General features: G+C 45.5%; 1 protein-coding gene across 7 annotated transcripts in view; it reads left to right on the plus strand.

Annotated features, from left to right (window-relative positions):
• The window catches only part of SERGEF (secretion regulating guanine nucleotide exchange factor), a 247,568-nt gene that overhangs the window by 83,171 nt on the left and 150,291 nt on the right, over nt 1–14,106 (plus strand). The window lies entirely within an intron of this gene.

A 14,106-nucleotide genomic window follows, 5' to 3' on the forward strand; every position in this document is an offset into this window, starting at 1 on the left:
TTTAATTCCCCCTTCATTTTTTTAAATTTAGTGACGTCACAACATTCATTGCTCCTTCCTTTTTTACTTTTCATCATTCTACTTATGAGTCCAGAAAAAAAAAAAGTGACCTTATTTGTGGTTGCTGAGAGCCCTGCTAGTGAATGTATGGGAACATCCTCTAAAGTGAGGAGTTCTCAGCTGAAGGGACAGAAAAGGCTTATATTTGGAAATGAAGTACCGCACAGGAAAAGGCCTGGGGCCTTATGCCTCAGAAGCTCCTGAATATGCGAAGACATTCCCTTCTGTATCAGAACCAGCATTTCTGTCTCTTCCTTCCTTTTCTAATAAACATGCTTTTTCCAAAATACGAACCCTTAAGATACTTTTTAAAACCTATTTCTTACCTGGTTTCCTTGTTTTTCTCTTAGGTTTAATGGACAACTTAGTTTTCTACCATTTTTTTTTTACTGCCAATATTCAGCATTTGGGATGCTCTAAGGCAGTGATTCTCAAATTTAAGCATGCATTGTAATCACCTGGAGGACTTGTTAAAACAGACTGCCAGGCCCAACTCAAGAGTTTCTGATTGAGTAGGTCTGGGATGGAGCCTGAGAATTTGATTTCTAACAAGTCCTCAGGTGATATTGATGCTGCTGGCCTGGGACCACACTTTGAAAACTCACTGCCCCAACGTTATGTGGCCTCTCTGGTGTGGATATCGGGCAGTGTTTTGCAATCCATTCTTTGGCCTGAGTGCCTGCAGAGATCATTTTCCTGCATATAGACCTGGTTCCTGTCTGCCCCTTTTTCCTCCACAGCTGGGGCCACTTAACTTGTAGCCTCAGACTGTTCAAGGACAGAATTTGTGTTCTACCACTGTTTCTTCAGCCCTAAGAAGAATGGCTAGTATATATTAAAAGGTACTTAGGGGCTTCCCTGGTGGCGCAGTGATTGAGAATCCGCCTGCCGATGCAGGGGACACGGGTTCATGCCCCGGTCCGGGAGGATCCCACATGCCGCGGAGCGGCGGGGCCCGTGAGCCATGGCCGCTGAGCCTGCGCGTCCAGAGCCTGTGCTCCGCAACGGGAGAGGCCACAGCAGTGAGAGGCCCGCATACCACAAAAAAAAAAAAAAAAAAAAAAAAAAGGTACTTAGTTGGGTATGTGTTTGGGGGTGAGGGTGGATATTGTTGAAAGGCAGCAGGTCTGGGGTATTGAGCAACATTTATAGTATTGTTTCCATAAGAGAAAGGCTCTGGGTTATGAATGGATTACATTATGCTGTGCAGCATTACTTGTTTTGAAGTAGACATTATATATTTGCTCCCATGTCTCTTCTGATAGTAGTCTGATTTCCAGTGCAGGTCAACAACTCATTAAAGGTATTGCTTTTGTGATGGAAACAAAGTAAGGAGAAGATTGTTTTCTGGGTCAATTTTATTTAGCAATTTTATTGATTAGTCTTTATAATACTCGTTAGTCTTTAAAAAAAATGACCTGAAATACCCAGGCAAGTGGCAAATGGTAGCTGTTACGGGGAGTGCCTGTGATGATACTGTCTAGTAAATTGCAAGCACAGAAGGAACAGATGCAGGGCTGAATCGGGAGACTAAATAGGCTCAGGAAATAGTATATTAGCTTTTCCTTCTGACCATTTCATCTGCTGTGCAATTGAAGGTGCAGCAGAACGTCAGGTCAGTGGTGTGAGCGATTGAGGAGCCCCCGTCTGCCCACTGGTCACAGATGGTAGACATGCATCTGGAATCTCACTCTTTAGTGCTGAAAGGGCCCTTAGAAATCACCCTAGTCCAGTCCTGTCCATTTACAGATGGTGAAATGAGGCCTAGATAAGGGAAAGACTTGCCCCAAAGCACACATCTGGTAGATGGCAGAGTCTGGACTTGAATCCTGCCCGGAGTCTATGCCTACTAGCGCTCTTCCGATTGCACTGCACTGCTTTCCCCTCACTGGTCTAACAAAGTAACTGTAGCCCATTGTAGACTTTTGGGTTCCCTCCAATTACCAACAGACAACAGGTTTGGGGAAGAGAGTTATGTGTGCTTTTTTCCGAATGCTTCAAAGGCCATTTCCTGGCCTGAGAAATGAGCTCAGTCTCTGCTACCTTCTCCCAAAGCCACAGCCATTTGATCTCCAATTGCAGGCTTGGTCCTGGGCCCAGTGTTGTACGTTGATCAGGTAGATTTAAGAAGCTCAAGTTCACAGCCTGGGAGTCAGTAAGATGTCATCTGGGCTGCTGCTACCCCTGTCCTGACTTGCCCAGTTCCAATCTTGTCACTCTGTGCCTGATTCCTGTCTCGATAAGTGGATAAGTTCCTGTAGGATTGGGGCTCTGCCTTGCTGTTATGAAATCTTTTTTCACTATAGAAGAGTTGAGGTGGAGGTGGGGGTAGGGAAGTATTATTTGTTAAGCATCTATTTTGTGCCAATGACTTTACTCACATATTATTTAATCTTAACTGTATCTTCATGAAGTTTTATTTCATTTTATAGATGAGGAAACTGAGGTACAGAGAGATCATGGGACTCGCTTAGGGTGACACAGCTAATGAGTGCTGGAACTGGGGTTCAAGTTTGAGTCTTTTGAGCTCCAAATCGCATACTTTTCCCAATATCCCTGTCAGGGCCAATGGTTCACCCATAACTCCCAGTTCATTTATTTGTTTAGGGAATATTTATGGAGTTCTGTTGTATTTCAGCCCCTATGCTAGACACTTGAGGGGCAATCCTTGCCCACGTGGAGCTTACCATCTATTGGGGAAGACCAAGTAATGATGAGTAGATAGCATGTTAGAAAGGAGATGCTATGACATGCCTAATCTAGTCCTGGGTGGGGTGAGGGTACAAATCAAGCAAGACCTCCTGGAGGAGAAACGTTTAAGCTGAGGCCTGTGCTGAAGCATGAAAGGACCTTGCACAGTGACCTGAAGGAAAGTTAGTGAGGCAGGAACATAGTGAGCAGTTGTGGACTGATATTCTGCTACTTACTAGAAATCCGCTTATGGGGACTTCCCTGGTGGCACAGTGGGTAAGAATCCTCCTGCCAGAGTGCAGGGGACACGGGTTCGAGCCCTGGTCCGGGAAGATCCCACATGCCGCGGAGCAACTAAGCCCTTGAGCCGCAACTGCTGAGCCTGCCCTCTAGGGCCTGCGAGCCACAATTACTGAAGCCTGAGCGCCTAGAGCCCGTGCTCTGCAACAAGAGAAGCCACTGTAATGAGAAGCCCGCACACCACAACGAAGAGTAACCCCCGCTTACAGCGACTAGAGAAAGCCTGCGTGCCACAATGAAGACCCAGTGCAGCCAAGAATAAATAAACAAACAAATAAATAAATTTGTTTTTTAAAAAGAAATCCGCTTATGCTGCCTCCCTGCCTAGCACAGTGCCTAGCATATAATGGGTGCCCAGTGAATGTTTGCTGAGTGAAAGCATGATGGATGAAACAATAAATGAATGGCAGTTCTGAAAGCTCATTTTGTTTCTTATATGATAAGTTACCTTGGTGGAATGGTTCCTCCAACTCCTCTTTCTGTTGTTTTGGGTTTCCTCGCTATATTTTGAATGTCCTCACACGTGTTCTGCCTTTCTCTCACAGCCATGGGGTGTCTTCCTGCCTCAAAGAGAGCAAAAGCTAGCTGCCCTATTATCCTCTTAGTGGCTGCCTTGAGCATGAAGTTTGAAATAGCGTCAGTGATTTGATTTTTTCCTCTGGGGATCTGGCAATTGAAAATAAATGTAGAAGGAGCCCCAAAGGAGGTTTTTCTTGGGGGCATGAGAGATGACAGCACCAGTTATTGGTGCACTTTGACAATGCAGAGTTATGTAAGTGGATGAAAAATAGAGGCTATTCCACCAAAGTCAGCTTGCCTTACTTAAGTGCTTTTATATTCACAAAAGTGGGTGGCCCAGAGTGGTTCTGTAACTCTGTTTGCAAATTCCTCGTTCATGGCATAGAGAAATAGAAATCTGTAGATTGAGGTTCAACAAATGTTAATTTAAACAATGAATGTGTGCTGGGTACTTTCACATTGCATTTAATATCTAAAATATAAACAGTATCCTGTTTCTAAAGAATAAAATTTCAACTTAACAATTCTGGCAGGAGTAGCACAACATTGCAGAACCTGAAATAGGTGAGAATAGCCTACTTGTTAGTATACCTTGGTCCAGAAAAAATTCCAAGCCAATTTGAATCCCAATTTTTTCCAGATTTAACCTCCTGGGTCTTCTCTTTCTGTTCTAGCTTTTGGGCTGAGGAGTAGGCCTAACTCAGTGAATTTGAAGGACAGTCTTGACTGACAATGACAAAAATGAGGAAATGATCTTTGGTCCTTGTTTGTTTGTTTTTCACTGGTTGGTCCATTCATTCATTCACTCATAAAACATTTGTTGAATCACTCCTATGTCTAGACCACCATGGATGTAGAGACAAGTTTTACAGTCCTGTCCTCACAAAGCTTGCAGTGCCTGGGTAAGACAGATAGGAGTATGCCATACAAGATGAGGGGGGAGTGTTGGGGTGGCATTTAATGCAACATTGCTAGTCAGAGAAGGCATCCTAGGAGAAGGTGACTCCTAGAGGTCCACCAGGGGTCTGCTCTCAATGATGATTCACTAAGTGAGGATGGGGCTGGCTGGAGTCCATTCAGTAAGTACACAGAGTAATCTTGTCCACATTCCCCACCACAGTAAGAGTAGGATTATTTAAGAAGGATAATCAGGAGGTAATCAGGAGTCATATTGCCTTGCTCCTTTAGGTTCTGTGTGGGGTTTGGAGGTCTTGGAGATTGATTTTTGGAGGCAGAGTATAACTGTAGCTAATGGCTTATGGAGAATTTTATAGTCAGATCTCCACTTGAGATTTCTATCAGAATTGGGGAAATCAGGTGGTCAGAAATCCTCCTGGACAATGTATATAGTTATTGTGTGATCCTGAAACCATAAGGTAGAAGAGGGCCCTTTGGCAGGTGCAATGAGGAGTTTTGGAGCTGGGCTCTGAGGGTTATAAGTTATGTTTTCCGTGTACTTAGGATGAAAAATGGGCACTGTGACATTGAGGGTGCCTCAAGAAAGGAGTCCCTTTATAACTTGCTGATGACCTGTACAGTCATCAAGTCTGAGCCTCCCCTCCTCTCCCCTCCCCTCCCCTCCCCTCCCATCCTTCCTCCTCCTGTCCCCTCCATTGCTGGGGAAACAGGCAATTGAGATATAGCCTTTGCATAGTGGGTGATGTAGCTCTGCAAACAGAGATGAATAATTCTACAGCGTGGAGTAGAATCCCATGTCAGAGGAGCAGGAATGGGGGATGGACAGGGAGGCTGCCTCCCAGGGACACATACAACTTAGGGCTTAGGATGTTTTCTCTGCTTGTCTCAAAGCCTTGTTGGCTGAATGAGACTTTCTCAGCTGGATGGTCACCAAGCCTGAAGTTGGTCTTCTGCCTGGATCTGGAAGCAAGAACAAGGTTTGTTTAGTCTATGCTGCTTCCAGTTTTTGCTTCTCTCCTCTTTCTGCTCCATGGGACTGACTCCATGTGGGTCTATGACCCCAAAGGTTGTGGCCGTCTCCCACCTCTGTCCTGCTTATAGGCTCGGGCAGTGTTCCTTTGAGTATGGTCTTACCTGTGGAATTCCAACTGAGACTAAAGTCTGCCAGTAGGTGAGGACAAGTCAGGAGACAGTTGGAGCTGGAAGGAGTGCTGTGGTTTCAGAGGTGACCTCTTTGCTGATTTTAGAGCTCTGTTCAGTGCTTGCTGGCCACCTGCCAGTACAGAAGGAACTCTGGATTCACTTATGCTTGGTTCATGGTTAGACTTCTGTGCATAATTATTATTTTTAAGTCATTTTATCTAAAGACTTCAAATTTAGAGACTCTAAGTACTTGAGAGATATTTTATGGATCACAGCTGAGTGTAAAAGGATCTTGCAGCATCTCTTCCCAGCCCTTACTCCTGGCCAGCTGCTTCTAATCACATTCAGCAAAGTCCTGTGACAGACTCATTCTTCTTCCAGCTTCTTGCAGATGTCATGCTCCAGGTCAGCCTGGGTCTTTCTGAGGAGCTGTAGAACAGTGTTTCTCAAACTGCAGTGTGCATGCAAATCACTTAGGGATCTTGTTTAAATGCAGATTCTGATTCTGTAGGTCTGCTCTGCAGCTCTAACAAGCTCCCAGGTGATGCTGATGCTGTGGGCTGAGAACTACCCTTTACTCTAAGGAAATTGCTGAAAGTCAGGCATATAAGTGGAGGATGTAGAGGCCCAGATAAGGAGAGTGGCTTGCCTGAGGTCACACAGCAAATTAGTAGCAGAGACCAGGACTAAATCTGGTCATCACTTTCCCTTTGTGTTGTATATACTTTTTTATCTGCTGACTTGGAAAGAACTAGAAATAAAGAATTAAAGAAGTAGAATTAATGTTTCCTGTTTGCATTATCAGGTTTAGAGCAACCTCATAGAGCCAAAATCTAATATGTTATAGTCTAGACCCACCTGCCTTCCTTCTTTCTCAGTGAAAGAAGGAATTGGTAAGACATTTTCTGTGTTAACCTCAGGATTTTAAACAGAGCCTCCCTCACATCACTCTTGGTGTCAGCAGTGCTTGTTGAACAGAACTTGAGTCCCTTCCACACAGGAGCCAGAAGGTGCCATATGGCCCAAACTGAGTGTTTAGACTGAGGTAACTCTCAGATTCCAGGAGCAAAAGTGTGGTATAGGACACTGAGCCAGCCATCAGGCTTCAGAACTTGCTTAGAACTTTGGCTTGTAGAAACCAGTGGCAAAGGAGACATACTGGGAATGGGGTAGGTAGGTTTGACCCAGAGATGCCACCAGGGGTCTGGGGCTGTGGGAAGAGCATGGCAGCCAGAGAACATAGCAATAACAACCACACTTCTGTCCATCAAGAAGGTCCTGGGAGTGGGGAGGGGACATAGGCACAGGCAGTTTGCAGTCATCTAGGCAAGTGGGCAAACTTTTCATTCAGTATTTATTGCATGCCTACAACATGCCAGATGCTGAGCTGTGCACTGGTGGATGTGGAGATGAATTCCTAGGAGCTCTGGTTTCAGGAGGCTCCCAGGTAGATTCTGGATTATAACAATCTCTTGGAGTAATAGCAAGGTGGGACTCTGGTGTTGGTGGAATGGTTTACTAGGTGGGGATTCAGATAGAGGAAACAATTCAGGGTCATACTTGCTGGACCTCTAGTACAAAGCAGAGAGGGCATGGTTTCTGGAAAAATGCCCAGTGCTGAAAACCAAGGAAAAGTTCAGAACAGGAATGGCAGCACCCTGAGCTTGCTTCAGATCTGCTAACCTCAGATGCTTAAAACCTTTCCTTACTGAGGACAGAACTGACTGCTCAGGGTTGGGCTGGGACTGAGCCTGCAGGTAAAGTCACCTGGTGAGGACACAGAGCCAGGCATTCTGAGACCAGAAGGACATAACCATGGAGGCTTACCATCTGTTTACTTGCTCACCCTTCCTACCTTTGGCTACTTTGGTTGTAAGAATCATTCTGTGCTTATGGAGAGTAAGGTGCTGGAAGCTTCTCATGATCAGGCCCTCTGGGGTAACAGAGGTGCCAGGAGGCCCCCATCCCCATCATCACTATACTAACATCTCCTAGGGTTGAGATGGCATTAGGTGTCTCCTGATAGAGGCAAGTGACTAATGCTTCACTGGGGAAAAAGCTGGATGAACGGGTACATGGCTTGAGGCCACAGACCAGGCTGCATTTGAAATTGACATCCAGTGACTAAGCTGGAAGAGGTGCCGTGTTGGTAGTGGTGGTGACAGTCGAGGGGGAGCAATGTATGGCGCCTGCTAGGCCCTCAGTAAATATGTGTTGACTGAGTAGGTATTGACAAAGTGCTTTACAGTATGCAAAACACTTCCAAATACATTCTTCCCCCAGACTCTGTGAGATAGGCAGAGCATTATACTATACCATTTGATACTGAGGAAGCCGAGGCTCAGGGTGTTAACGTATTTTGCCCAAGATCACACAGCTGGTAAATGGCCAAGCTGACACTAGAACTCAGCTCTTCTGAGTCTCTTTCTAATGTTTTGTCTTTGAAGACACGTCTGAAAATGTACACAGGTACTGCCAGGGATCTGGCTGTTGCACATTTGATTTTTGGTACTTATTAAAAAGGTATCATTTTTTAATGCAAAACATTTTTATTCCAAGGAAATATGCGTCTCTGCATGCATTTTTACCAAATTGAGCCCTTGGGTGTCTTTATTTTTAATAAGGAAGAAATACTTGGGTCTGGAACAGCTGAACCAAGCACCATTGCTGCCTACTCATTAGCTCTGTCTAATTAGATTGAAACCAAGGATGGAAGTGGCACAGGCAACCATTTTGTTGTGGCAGGAATGGTCGTGTATGGCCTTGAGCCCTCCCTCCCATCCTCTCCCCTCCAGATGGCCGTTAGGATGTAGCTCCTTTCACAGGACGATAGTATACTTCCATCACAGAGAGAGAGAGAGAGATTGAGAGACAGACAGACAGACAGACAGACTGATTTCTGGAACCCTAGAGATTTGGTGAGTCATTGCAGTGCATCTTTCTGTTGGCGTCCAGACATGTAGGACAAAGAGGCTATTGTTTTTTCTTTAAGAGCAAACTAGATACAAGCCATTTCTCTGAAGTACTTGGAGGACCTTGGGTTCCTGTAAATAGATTTTTTTTTAAAAAAAAAAGTACACCTGAAAGGTTTTGTCCCTGAAACTTGGGCCCCAAGTTTGCAAGTGAGTAGAAAAGTGCTGGCCCTGATCCCAGGCCTGTTGTAGGTGGTTTTGTCCAGTCCTCAGTGGTGACTCTGACCTCTGGGCCTGCTTACTTGAGTCAAAGCTTTCAGCTGGAATTTTCCATATTTATGCTCCTCTGTTGTTGCACAAACGTAAGGCAGCAAATGAGGAGAGAAGGTGATTGATTGGACTCCTAGGCCCACACGTTATATGAAGGAGCCTTGGGGACTGCCAAGGGCCAGTTGCGGTTTTTCTGAGACTAGTTTCTACCTAGCTCCTTGAGCTGGCTTGCTTCATTTCCCCCTCCCTTTACCTGGATCTGTTCCCTTGCCCCCAACCCATATCAGCGCCCCCCCCACTGCCCTATGTTCACCCCCAGTCTTGCCCCCTTTTCCCACCTTCCACACAGGAAGTGTCTGTGCCCTTCCTTCCCTGCTCAGAACACCACAGTGGCTCTTCACTGTCTCCAGGGAGAAGTCTGTTCTCCTTGGCAGAGCATGTAGGGAATTGCTGGCTCTTCCTGATCTCTTCAACCTGTATGTTACCACTGCTTCTTCACACAGACCCTGCTTGTAGCCAGACTTGTAGCAGTTCCTGGACACACCAAATTCTCTCTCCTGACTCTGTGCCTTTGCACCTGCCAGTACTTTCACCAGATTTTAGTTCTTTAGCTTTTTTTAAAAAAATTAATTTATTTTATTTTATTTATTTATTTTTGGCTGCATTGGGTCTTTGTTGCTGCGCGCAGGCTTTCTCTAGTTGCGGCGAGCGGGGGCTACTCTTCATTGTGGTGTGCGGACTTCTCACTGCGGTGGCTTCACTTGTTGCGGAGCACAGGCTCTAGGTGCATGGGCTTCAGTAGTTGTGGCGCTCAGGCTCAGGAGCCATGGCTCGCAGGCTCTAGAGCACAGGCTCAATAGTTGTGGCTCACGGGCTTAGTTGCTCTGTGGCATGTGGGATCTTTCCAGACCAGGCATCGAACCCATGTCCCCTGCATTGGCAGGAGGATTCTTAACCACTGCAACACCAGTAAAGTCCCAGTTCTTTAGCTTTTAATTCAAGTGTTACCTACTACTCTCTGAAATTTTCTATATATGCCCAGGCAAAATTTTCTCTCTCCTTTCTCCTCTTAGTAATTCAGATGTATTCTTGCTATATTTTTTAATGACATAATTTTGTAATCACTTGTTTGAATGTCTACCCCTCTTTTTTTACCCCAAATTCATCAAGCATTTGCTTGTACATTTGATTTTTGGTACTTCTTAAACAGGTAGCATATTTATTTATTTATTATTTTGGCCGCACTACTTGCAGGATGTTAGTTACGCCACCAGGGATCAAACCCAGGCCCCCTGCAGTGGAAGTGTGGAGTCCTAACCACTGGACTGCCAGGGAATTCCCGACAGGTAGCATTTTTTAAATGTAAAACTTTTTTTTTTTTTTTTTAAGGAAATGTGCCTCTCTGTGTGCAGTTTTACCAAATCGGGCTGAACCCTTGGGTCTCTTTATAAAATAAATATATAAATATAAAGGTCTGCTTTGTGCTACTGTTACTACCCAACCATTGTTGGGTTCTGACTCCAATAAATCAGGCATTGGGCTAAAGTAAGGGCTTTACATTCACTCCTTTCCTCCTCTTTGGGCATAGAGCTTATTATTATCTCCACTCTACAGACTAGGAAATTGCGACTTAGAGAGTTTCAGTGACTTGGCAAGATCCCAGAGCTAGTAATTAGTAAACCTGGCGCTCATGCCAGGCACTATGCTAGATGCCATAGATACAGCATTCAATATGACATCATCTCGTCCCTCAAGGAACTTGTGGTCTAGTTGGTGAGACAGGTAAGTCATTGTCAGTCCAGGATGCTGAGTCCAGTGATGAGGGCGTTTGGGGTGCTTTGGGGGGTGGGGGGGCAGACTGGGACTGTGCACACTCACCTCTGAGTCCCCAGCACCCAGCACTGTGTTCAGCTGTTTCCCTCTGTGACTAGGACTCCACATCTCAGTCATCTTTTGTTCCACTTTCTATATCTCATCAGTCCTTCCGCAGCGCCTTCCTCTCCATCAAGTCTGGAATGTGTGCTGCCTACATCCTGGTCCAGGCCCCATTCATATAAACCGATCCAAGTGTGTGAGGATGTGTGTGAGAGTGGGATGGTTTCTGGAGTACCAGGAGTCTCTGGAGATTGCCTGTGCTCAGCTCATTTGTCATTGCCTAGGCTTCCTGGAGCATTTCCATGCTAGGAAAATTTTTCTTGGCCTCAAGACAGAACTTCTAAGAACATGTCCCAGGATTGGGCCCTCTGGCACCATGTCCTTCTCACCCCACCAGCTCTGGCTAGCCTCTGCCATGTGTTGGATTCTTGCAGATCACAGAGCTCTGAGATGTGACCCCTGTTCTCCAGGGGCTTGGGATCCAGTAGCCCAAACCAGGTGAGGGGCAGAAGCCTGTCTAGGTCTGGAGGGTGATCCCTGGGCCTGTGGCAGAGCTGAACCAACAGACAGGAATCAGACGTGAGGGGAGAAGGTTGCATGGGCAGGGAAATAAGCTGACCTCATAGATGAGTCGGCTGCAGTTGGAGGTGCAGTGGACCGTCCGAGGTCAGAGTAAGGAGACATGTGAGAGCTCTAGCTCCGGCCAGGATCATTACCCACCTTTCTCCCTGTTAGAGTAACCCCCAACTGGAAGGTAGTGTCAAATCAAGCAGAGGCTCCAAAGGATAACTGTTTTGATGCAAAACAAAAGAGGTGAACCCAGTGTCTAGAGAGGAAAACATTCAATTTTTTAGGGACACAAAGAAAAGGAATAAAAGAGTGGGGAGCAAAATAGGAGCCCCTCCTGTGTGCATTGTGCCAGGTTATTATGTAATAACATGTGTGTTAGTTAAGTTCATAACAACCACCTGAGTCTACATTTATCGATGCGGAAACTGAGACTGAAGTCGTGCAGCTGGTAAACAGAGAGTAGCCTTTGAAGCCAGGTCAGTCCTGAGCTTCACCTCAGCTTGCTGCTTGTTCCCAGAGGACTGAAAAATACCCCCAGGGGAGACAATTGAGTAAACTTGAAGTACCACACAGGAAGCCCCAAACTAGCCAGTATGAAAGTGCCAACCAAGGAGCAAAAAGTTGTTAATATGATCTTTGTCAGCATGGGCTAGGAAAAAAACCCCTACGTTTTCCGCAAAGAGTCAGGTTCTTTTTACTTTCTCTTCCTGCTCTGGGCATGACTGTCTCTTCCTAGGGTTCTCCAAAAGCTCTGGGTATGATACTGCAGTCTCTGAGGGAGCCCTCTATCTCACCCTGTTCTGTTGGCATCTTGATGAATAACCCCAAGACAATTTAGGCTGGCCTGCCAGAGCCCTTTCTGTGAGTGTGTGTGATCTGTCTTAACTGCCAGAGCTCATTTGGGCTCGTTTAATAATTGAAGGCCAACGTTAAATGTTTCACAGTTTGTCCTTCGCTGACGGGAGTGGTTTTCTGTGTGTAAGTGATATGCCCTGTTTCTCAAGGACGCTGCGTTTCCTCAAGTGTAGCTGATTCAGCTCTCTCAGACGTGGCCACTGGGTCACTTAGATTTCGTCAAGTCCTCTTTTCAGGAGCGATCTCTCATGTTTTACCTTTGCAAGCAAGCATGGGAGGCTCAATGGCTGGGGCTGGAGATCTCTTTACTGGGAATTTGGACTAAGGAAGGTGGGCTACGGCAGACATGCTCAGCCACTTCCCATTGTTCAGAGGAGTCAGTGCCTTTTGTCACTTTAACACAAAAAGAGAGGCCATTGCAGGTCTAAATACCATCTGTTTACTGGTCATTCTTGGCTGGTTCTAATTGCAGTTTCTCCGAGTCATGTACTTGTTCTTGCTTCCAGACCTCCCCGCCTTCCTCACCTTTCCCCACACTGCTGACCTCTGTTCTCTTTCTGGCTCAGTCAGGTTTGGCTCTCCCTGGGGTCTGGAGTGAGGGGTATCTCTCTGCATCTCTGCGGCCCTCTGTGCCTCCCTCTTTCTCAGCACTCATCCCCTTGTGTGGGAGTTACCTGTTTACTTGCCTTTCCCCAGTGGACTGAGAGCTCTTTGGAGATGATGGAGTCATGAACAAATGAACATATTGAGGTAATTTGTAAATTCTGCTGCTGGAAAAATCACAATAACAATTACAGAGGAAAATTGATGTTTATTGAGGACCTGTTTTGGCCCAGGCACTGGGCTAGCTGTGCTATCTCATTTAATTTTCACAGTGGCCTTGGATGGTGGATGCTAGAGGTTACATGAAGACATCAAGCTTCCTACAGTCTTTCATTGTGATCCTTCTGATTTTGGACTGACTCATCATAAATGACCTGCTTCATAATTTAATAATGAGTACATTTGAAACTTTAAAAAAAATGCTTTCTTTTAATTTTTCAGTTTCACAGTTTAGCATTGAGTACAATAATGTATCAGATGATTGTCAAAATGCAGAACCAGCTCTTTTGCCAGAAATAATTACACTTTGCCAACCCCGTTTATTTTGAGCAGCTCCAGTGTGTTAATGTACTGTGCTGTAAATTGAGCCTGTGATGTATGGATTATGCAGGAGGATCGGAGTGGCAATGAAACCAAGGGCAGATCCACTAGATGGGTGGTAAAAGGGAAACAGAACACGTCCCTTTGTTAAATACATTCTCCTGAAGCTGAGTTTATAATTTGACAAGTTAAACAGCTGGAAAAATTAGGAGCTGCTTTGCTGGAGAAGCTGGCCTGATTCTTCGAATTTGCACTTGGTAAATGAAGCCATTGGTTCTCTTGGTGATTCTCTGGTCAGAGTGCTTGTTTCTCAGGCTGTAGGCAGTTCAGGATCTGCATACATGGACTTGCCCCAGCCAGGCCAACTCTGCTGTCTTGTGGGCCTGGTTGCTATTGGCTCTAATCTCACATTTCTCACTGCCTGCTCATTATTGCCTCCCAGATGGACCATTGCCCCCTCCAAGCTGTGTCTAAAGCAAGACTCAGCCTGGCAGAGTGGAAGTTGGAGTTAGATTTGTGTTTGAATTCAGGCTTCCACTACTGAATGAAATCTGTTATTTAGGGGGAGTTGCATGACCTCTCTGAGCCTCAGTTTCCTCATCTATAAAAGGAGGTAATTCATTGAACAATTATTTATTGAGTGCTTGTTATGTGCCAGCCATTGTTCAAGGCATTTGGGAAATAGAAATCCTTGTCTTGGTGGAATTTACATTTTAGTGAGGGGAGTCAGGGATTAACCTGTAGACATAGTGAATAAGAAAATTAGATCATATTTTAGAAGGTAATGAGTACAATAAAAAGAAGAAAAGAGAGAGAGAGAGAGGAGGGTAGGGGACAATGGGGATTCTGG

This window comes from Kogia breviceps, chromosome 7, assembly GCF_026419965.1.
Source record: "Kogia breviceps isolate mKogBre1 chromosome 7, mKogBre1 haplotype 1, whole genome shotgun sequence".
Taxonomy (NCBI): Eukaryota; Metazoa; Chordata; class Mammalia; order Artiodactyla; family Physeteridae; genus Kogia; species Kogia breviceps.